The following is an 8,973-nucleotide window of genomic DNA, read 5'->3' as shown; positions in this document are numbered from 1 at the left end:
GAATATTTCTCCTCCTGGAATGGAGCCTCAGAGAGAATGTTCCATTCTCATCTCTCACAATTGTGCTGTCCGAATGACAGGACCGACACTGCACCGATAACGGCACCATGGTTTGGCTCTGGAGAATCTGTGTCTGGGGGCCCTTCATCTTGACTCGAGCTGTTGATGAAATCTCAAGGCAGCATTTCCCAGCAGAGCCCTCCTGCTTATTCCCAGCTACCACCGTCCTTCAGCTGATGGGTCAATGCCCCAACATGTGAAAAACAAAACAATTAGTCGGCACTGTGTGGGACACGGCAAGTCAGGTGATCTCGTTTCAAACGGCAAAATCTGAAGCAAATAATTTGACCGCATTGGGGAAGAAAAAATCATTAAAGGGAGTAGCTGTCACATTTCTATAGCAGCAGAAAATGAGAGAATCTACAAAAGGGACTGATACACTTAAACCACTTCTCACAAATCTCTCTGCCACAGACAACATTTTCACCAACTGAGATTGTGGCTGAGGCAGATTCAACCATAAATTATAAACCTAGTGAATCTGATTGATTGGGATTCATTACCCTGGAGTCTGGTGGAGGCCAATTTAATTTGACACTTTTTTTTTACATAATGAGTAATTATTGATGAACCAACATCCTGAGTGTGTGCAGAATCAGATTTGCTAAGAAACCAAGGAAAATCAACAAAGAGGTTTTGGCACAGGGAGGAAAGGAGTATAGAAAACAAGAGCGAGAGTACAGTGTTCTATAGAAGGAGAGAATTCAGGAGAGATACATGGGCAAGTAGGCAGTTAGATATTTATTGTGCATGATCCTGTTTGTTAATCTACACAGAGGACACTGTCCAGAATGATAGCTGTCATACAGCTCTATCCATCCTCATGTTGACCATAGTCCCCTTGTCCAGATTATGTGACGAAGTAGAAATGGTCGAGAGCTTCATGTTTTTGGGTGTCCAAATCACCAACAATCTGTCCCGGCCCCCACAAGCCGACACTATCGTTAAGAAAGTCCACCAAAACCTCTACTTTCTCAAGAGAGGAATAAAATTCGGCATTTCAGCGACGGTTTTCACCAGCTTTTGCAGATGCGCCATGGTAAACATTCTTTCTTTTTGTATCACAGATTGGTCTGTCTCCTGCTCTGCCCAAGACCGCATGCAACGAGAAAACATTGCGACTGTAGCTCGATCCGTCAGGCAAACCAGTCTCCTATCCATTGACTCTGTCTACACTTCGCCCTGCCTCGGAAAAGTGGCCAGCAAATGTAAGGGACCCCCCGCCCCCACACCCCCACCCCGCCCAACCCACACCACATCCAGGACATTCTCATTTCCACTTCCTTATGTCAAAATAAAATAGATTTCGGTCACGTATCAAACGACTGATGAACAGCTTCTTCACTGCTGCCATCAGACTCGAAAATGGAAATGCCCCACAAGAAGTTTATCTTTCTCTACAACCTCGCTATGACTGTAACACTACATTCTGCACTAACTCGTTTCCTTCTCTATGAACGGTCTGCTTTGTTTCAAGTGCGCACAAGAAACAGCACCAATACATGCGGCAAGAATAAATCATATCCAAACAAATCAAAATTGCTGCTGAGTTCACGCCTCTAAACTGAAGTAAAGTTATTTTTCAGTCACAAATAAGGCTCACACTGTAATGACGTTAGTGTGAAAATCCCTGAGCGTCACACTCTGGTGCCTGTTCGGGCGCATAGAGGGAGAATTTAACATGAGTCAGGCAACTAGCCAGCACAGCTCACACATCGTGGGAGGAAACGCGAATCATATACAGACACGAAGAGAATGTGAAACACACTCACACACACACAAATACACAAACACACGCACACATACACACACACATACACACACACATACACACACAGCCAGATGCACACACACACACACACACACACACATACACACACAGAGCAGGGCTAACCACTGTGTCGGGTACCGCGCCGCGTTTCACATTACAAACGAGCTTTTATGATTTTTTGTATACCTTCTGGGAAGGTTTCAACGATGAGAGCTACATCCTGACAACATGTTTGATGCTTTGAAAAACTTTAGTACTTACTTCATGCCATAGTCACAGAAAATTTGCAATCTATTTACATGTTTGGAAACTGGAAATTGAAAGTGGAGAACTGAACTTGTTTGTTCACTGACTGTGATTAATTCCTGTCTCCCGGGACACGAATTGTGTCTCTGGGGGTTTCCCTCATCCATCAATAAAAGAACTGCAGTTAAAGTGTGATCCCAGAGACTGAATGTGTCGATCATTTTGGAGAGGGGAAGGAAGTAACAGCTCACAACTGAGACAAGGAGATGGACGTCTATATGATATTTGCAGTAGTTGTGGAGATAGAAAAGATATACTATCCCATCCTGGCTGGTATCGGGGTCTCTGGTATGTTGTTATCTCTTTAATGATTTTAATGATTATGTTTTTGCCTTTATTTATTTCCATGAAGTAGCGACACTCAGACATTAATCCAATGTTTTAGTGTTACTTTGTGACAGACAATGTTCTCTGCTTACGACCTGTGATTTTTCTCATATTCAGACTTTCATTTTCTGATTGCAATGATTTGCAAAACTCTGCAGTCATTAAGTCGTCTTGGTGCAAAATGATCAAAGTTAGGTTCCAATTGTACTTGCTTCCAAAGTTTGAGATATTTCTGGACATTAACCCATATAAAATGTTCATGGATTGTGTCTGCAAAGAACAATTACATAAAGTGAGAAAGGTGAGCAGATTAGAACATAGAAGTTTTTGCCGGGTCCTGCTCGCCCAGCTGGCTGAAATATAAAGTTTCTTAATTGGTCACAAGTAGGCTAACATTCATACTGCGATGAAGATACGGTGTAAATCCCCGAGTCACCTCATTCTGGCGCCTGCTCAGGTGCACTGAGGGAGAAATATGAATGGTCGATGTATTAAACATGTACCTGTTTGGACTGGGGGGAGGAAACCACGGCACCTGGACAGTATTCACACAAATACAGGGAGAACGTGCAGAATCCACGCAGACAGTAACCCACGGCAAGATTCGAACCTGTGTCCGTAACACTGTGGGGTCGCAGTGTTAACCACTGTGTCACTGTTTCGCCCTAAGTGTCCTGAATACATATTGCATTGTTTTCTGATCCAGCAGTCACTGGCACCCTGTCTTTTCCCATCCCTTACTACGTACGAACCGTATCATTGGCTGGGAGAATAAGTAAGAGCGTGCAATGTCATTGAGAGAAATCTGTAGCCAGCCATATATCTGGAATGGGTTTCTACTCGTATCACTTGGAAAAATAAATGTGATCAAAGCCTGAAGCGTGCATTAGCAAATTGTCTGTGGCAGATCTGTTCTGGTCACACTGCACGGTCTGTAAATGATTATCTGGTGGTACATGATTTTACTGTTCATTAGAATTCATTACACCAATTAAAATGAGAACAGAATTTGCAACTCCGCAGATTCTATCGTAGTTGATTTGATTGCAAATGGCAGTCAAATGTTTTTAACATCGATAATAACTAATGTTCGACTGATTCTCGCTGAGTTAGTTACCGTTTCAGTTTTGACAGAATGGTACCCAACTGGGGGTACAGTTGACACACTGACCTTATTTAAACCGATTGTTATGTCCAGGGGTCACATCATAGCGTGTGAAATATCTCAGTAACTCCAGTAAAGGTTACAAGAATAATAATTTGGAGAATGACACTCATTGAACTCACAGATGTTTCGGTCTGCCCCAACGAGGGGCATACACGCGATGGGTCATACTGGGGCTGCTCTTGGTTGTTCGAGAATAGCCTAGTGCTTCATGTCGTTAGTGTGCGCTTAAACTGGACCAGATACTGGGCAACACGACAGCTCAGTGACTATCACTGTTTGCTGTGCAGACACATGGATTTGGGCCAGTGCCTGTGGGAGTTTGCGCATTCTCCCCGTGCTTGCGTGGGTTTTCTCCAGGGGCTCCGGTTTCCTCCCACACCCCAAAGATGTGCTCTTAGGCTGATTGGTGTAACAGAGTGTCCCTAAATTATTCTCCCCTTAATCTGTGATATTAACAGTGATAGTCACTGAGCTGTTGTGGTGCCCATCTGCTGGTCCAGTTTTAAGTGTACACAAACGACGCGAAGCACTAGGCCACTCTCGACACATCCAAGAGCAGCCCACGCACGACCCACCTTGTGCATGCCCCTTGTTAGACAACAAGGTGGACCGACACACCTGCGGAGTAAAAGAGAAAAACATCAACACATGTAGCATTAGATTTCCAGGAATGTCCCGAGGCTCTGATCCTTATTTATATCCGTCTCCTATAACCCTCCATCCCTGTTTCACTCATGTGCCTATCTAAATAAACCTTAAACAAGTCCAGCGTGCCTGCCTCCACCACCTTACTTGGCAGTGCATTCCATACCCCCACGACCCTCTGTGTGAAAAACCTCCCGCTAGCATCCAAATTATACTTCTCCCCCCTCACCCTAACCCCGTGGCCCCTCGTGATATTTGTCTCCAATCTAGGGAAAAGCCTGCCACTGTTTACTCTATCTATACTCTTCATTATCTTATACACCTCTATTAGATACCCCCTTAATCTCCGTCTTTCTAAGGAAAACAGTCCCAATTTTCCCAATCTTTCCTCATTACCCAGTCCTTCCATACCAGGCAGCATCCTGGTAAACCTCCTCTGCACTCTCTCCAGAGTCTCCACGTCCTTCCGGTAGTAAGGTGACCAGAACTGGACGCAGTACTCCAAATGCAGTCGAACCAACGTTCTTTACAACTGCAGCATTAGACGCCAGCTCTTATACTCTATACGCCTTCCTGTAAAGGCTGGCATTCCATAAGCTTTCTTTGCAACCTTCTCCACCTGTGTTGCCACCTTCAAAGACTCGTGCACTTGCACTCCCAGGTCCCTCTGCATTTCTATACTCTTAATAGGTCTACCCTTTATCATGTAACTCCCCTCTACATTGTTCCTTCCAAAATGCATCACCTCGCATTTGTCAGGATTAAATTCCATCTGCCATCTATCTGCCCAATATACCAGCCTATCTATGCCCTGCTGTGTCGCCTGACACTCCTCCTCGTTATCCGCCAATCCTGCCATCTTTGTGTCATCTGCAAACTTGCTGATCTCACCACGTACGCCCTCTTCCAAGTCATTTATATATATTACAAATAGAAGAGGTCCCAGTGCTGAACAGTGACAGACCTCCAGCTAGAAAAGGACCCTTCCACTACTACTCTCTGTCCCCTGTTACCTAGCCAGTTTTCAATCCATCTAGATACCTGTCCTTGTATCCCATGACATTTAACCTTTTCAACCAGCCTATCGTGAGGGACTTTGTCAAACGCCTTACTGAAATCCATGGAGACGACATCAACGGCTCGTCCTTCGTCGACCGTTTTTGTCACTTCCTCAAAAAGCCCTACCAGATTCGTAAGGCAAGACCTCCCCTTAACAAAGTCATTCTGCGTATTCCTAATCAGCTCTCAACAAATTTACGAGGATGCTCCCGGGACTCGGTGGTTTGAGTTATATAGAGAAGCTGGATAGACTGGATTTTTTTTGTTCTACAGCGTAGGAGGCTTAGAGGTGATCTTACAGAAGTCTATAAGATAACAAAATGCACAGATCAGCTCGATGGTCAACATCTTTTCCCAAAAGTAGAGGAGTCTAACACTACAGGGCATAGGTTTAAGGTGAGAGATCCAAAATGGTCCTGAGGCGTATTTTTTCAGACAGAGGGTATTGAGCGTCTGGACTAGGCTGCCAGAGGTAGTAGCAGAGGGGGTTTATTTTGTATTTTAAAAAAGTGTTTCGAAAGTTACATGGGTGAGATAGATATAGGAAGGGAACAGTCTTGCCTGGTGATTGTTGAGCGATGTTCATTCATCCGTTGTCGTAGCGTCTGCATGGTCTCCCCAATGTACCATGCTTCAGGACATCCTTTCCTGCAGCGTATTAAGTAGACAACTTTGGCTGAGTTGCGAGAGTATGTACCGTGTACCTGGTGGATGATGTACTTATGTGAGATGATGCTGTCCGTATCGATGATCTGGTTTTGCAGAGGTTGCTGTGGTAGGGTTGTGTGGTGTTGTGGTCACTGTTCTCCTGAAGGCTGGGTAGTTTGCTGTGGGCTATGGTCTGTTTGAGGTTGTGTGGTTGTCTGAAGGCAAGAAGTGGGGGTGTGGGGATGGCCCTGGCGAGATGTTCGTCTTTATCAATGATATGTTGAAGAGTCTGGAGAAGATGTTGTAGCTTCTCCGCTCCGGGGAAGTACTGGACGACGAAGGGTACTCTGTCCACTGTGTCCCGTGTTTGTCTTCTGAGGAGATAGGTGCGGTTTTTCCCTGTGGCGTGTCGGAACTGTCGATCGATGAGTCGAGCGCCATATCCTGTTCTCATGAGGGCATCTTTCAGCGTCTGGAGGTGTCTGTCACGATCCTCCTCATCTGAGCAAATCCTGTGTATACGGAGGGCCTGTCCATAGGGAAGAGCTTCTTTAACGTGTTTAGGGTGGAAACTGGAGAAGTGGAGCATTGTGAGATTGTCTGTGGGCTTGCGGTACAGTGAGGTGCTGAGGTGACCGTCCTTAATGGAGATGCGTGTGTCCAAGAATGCAACTGATTCCGGGGAATAGTCCATGGTGAGTCTGATGGTGGGGTGGAATTTGTTGATATCATCATATAGTTGTTTCAGTGATTGTTCACCATGAGTCCAAAGGAAGAAAATGTCATCGATGTATCTCGTGTACAGCATCGGTTGAAGATTCTGTGCAGTGAAGAAATCTTGTACGAACCTGTGCATGAAGATGTTGGCATATTGAGGTGTGAATTTGGTCCCCATGGCTGTTCCGTGTGTCTGGATGAAAAACTGGCTGTTGAAGGTGAAGACATTCTGGTCCAGGAAGAAGTGGATGAGTTAGAATCATAGAACCCTACAGTGCAGAAAGAGGCCTTTCGGCCCATCGAGTCTGCGCCGAACACAATCCCACCCAGGCCCTACCCCCATATCCCTACACTAATCCCTCTAACCTACACATCCCTGGACACTAAGGCACAATTTCTTACAGGGCCAATCAACCTAACCCTCACATCTTTGGACTGTGGGAGGAAAGTAGAGCACCCAGGGGAAACCCAGGCAGACGCAGGGAGAATGTGCAAACTCCACACAGACAGTGACCCGAGCCAGGAATCGAACCCAGGATCCTGGAGCTATGAAGCAGCAGTGCTAACCACTGTGCTACCGTGCCGTTGTAGAATTGCATCTGGAAACTGGCAGTTGATGGCGTTGAGTCCTGCGACAGTTGCAGCGATGCCATCATCGTGAGGGATAATAAGATGTTGGTGTAGAGCCCCAAGACATCCATTGTGACAAGGCGTGTCCCTGGTTCAACTACTCCATGTGTGCTGAGTTTCCGAAGGAAGTCACGACAAAACCTGGGGTTTCTTTGTACAATGGGTTTCAGGATGTCCTCGATGTAGCCGGAGAGGCTCTTACACAGGGTCCCATTGCCCGATACGATGGGATGGCCAGGTATGTTGCCTTGTGTATCTTTGGGAGGTGGTAGAGGTCTCCAACACGGGGAGTGTGTGTGATGAGAGCACGGAGGGTGCTCTGAAGGTGGACTTCACGACACACGACTTAGTAGAGTTGCTGAGCAGAGACTGATAGCCAAGTTCCACACACATGAGGACAGCCTCAACTGGGACCTTGGGTTCATGTCGCACTATCTGTAACCCCCATGACTTCCCTGGGCTTGTAAAATCTCACTAACTGTCCTGCCTGGAGACAATACACATCTCGTTAACCTGTGCTAATGCTAGCTCCATTTACACTGTCAGGACCTTTAAGACTTGAATAGCAGGTTAGCTGTAAAGATTTGCATTCTAATCAGTATTCTGTAAACTGTGTGTGAATTTATATGCCTTTCTCGGATCAGAACCTTCCACACACCTGACGAAAGAACACCATTTCCAAAAGCTCGTGGCTATTGAATAAACTGGTTGGAATTAAACCTGACTTCTTACGATATCTGTGTACACAGGGCACCCAATGGTCTGCCTTCAAACCCACTGTTTGTCACATCCTGAAAGACTTCAATCAAATGTGTGAGGCAAGATCTTCCTTCAAAAATCCACACTGATCATCTTTGACTAGTCTATATCTTGTGACGGGACAGTCATTCCAAGTTTTGGGGTTGTTTTTACTAATTTGCCCAACGCCAATGTGAATCTGCCTGGGTGATAATTGTCTGCCACTGAATTTCATCCTTGGTTAAACAATGGAACCAGGTCTGCATTTCCCCAGTCCTCCCTCACCTCCCCTGTATCTAGTCCAGTTTGGGAGCATGGTGGCACAGTGGTGAGCACTGCTGCCTCACGGTGCCAGGGACCCGGGTTCGATTCTGTCTGAGGTCATTGTCTTTGTGGAGTTTTCACTTTCTCTTCTTGTTTGCATGGATTTCCTCCAGGTGCTCCCACAGTCCAAAAGACGTGTTAACCAGGTACAGTGGCCATGCTAAATTCTCCCTCAGTGAACGCGAGCAGGTGCTGGTGTGTGGGGACCAGGGTAAATTCACTCTACATTAATCACAGTGGTAATGGTTTGCTCACATTCTTCTTCCTCATTTTGAAGCTTTCTTTTATTCACAGTTAACTTGGTGACGATCATGATATTTTCTCGGGGAAAATGTGGACTGTCCGGTTCAACCACACGCTACCTGGTGGCCATGGCAACAGCAGATCTATTGGTCGTAATCCTGGACCTGATTTTGAGGCAGATTCCCATTGCATTTGAACTATCATTTGTGCAACACATCCCCGTGTGTAACATTCACGCTGTGCTGCTTTACACAGTTACTGACTGTACCGTCTGGTTCACCGTCACCTTCACCTTTGATCGATTTGTGTTAATATGTTGTCAGAAGCTGAGAAGTAA

The sequence above is a fragment of the Carcharhinus amblyrhynchos genome, unplaced genomic scaffold (genome assembly GCF_965287045.1).
Source record: "Carcharhinus amblyrhynchos unplaced genomic scaffold, sCarAmb.v2.hapA scaffold_66, whole genome shotgun sequence".
Lineage (NCBI taxonomy): Eukaryota > Metazoa > Chordata > Chondrichthyes > Carcharhiniformes > Carcharhinidae > Carcharhinus > Carcharhinus amblyrhynchos.
The sequence above is the reverse complement of the archived record's forward strand: the minus strand, read 5'-3'. Positions refer to the sequence as shown.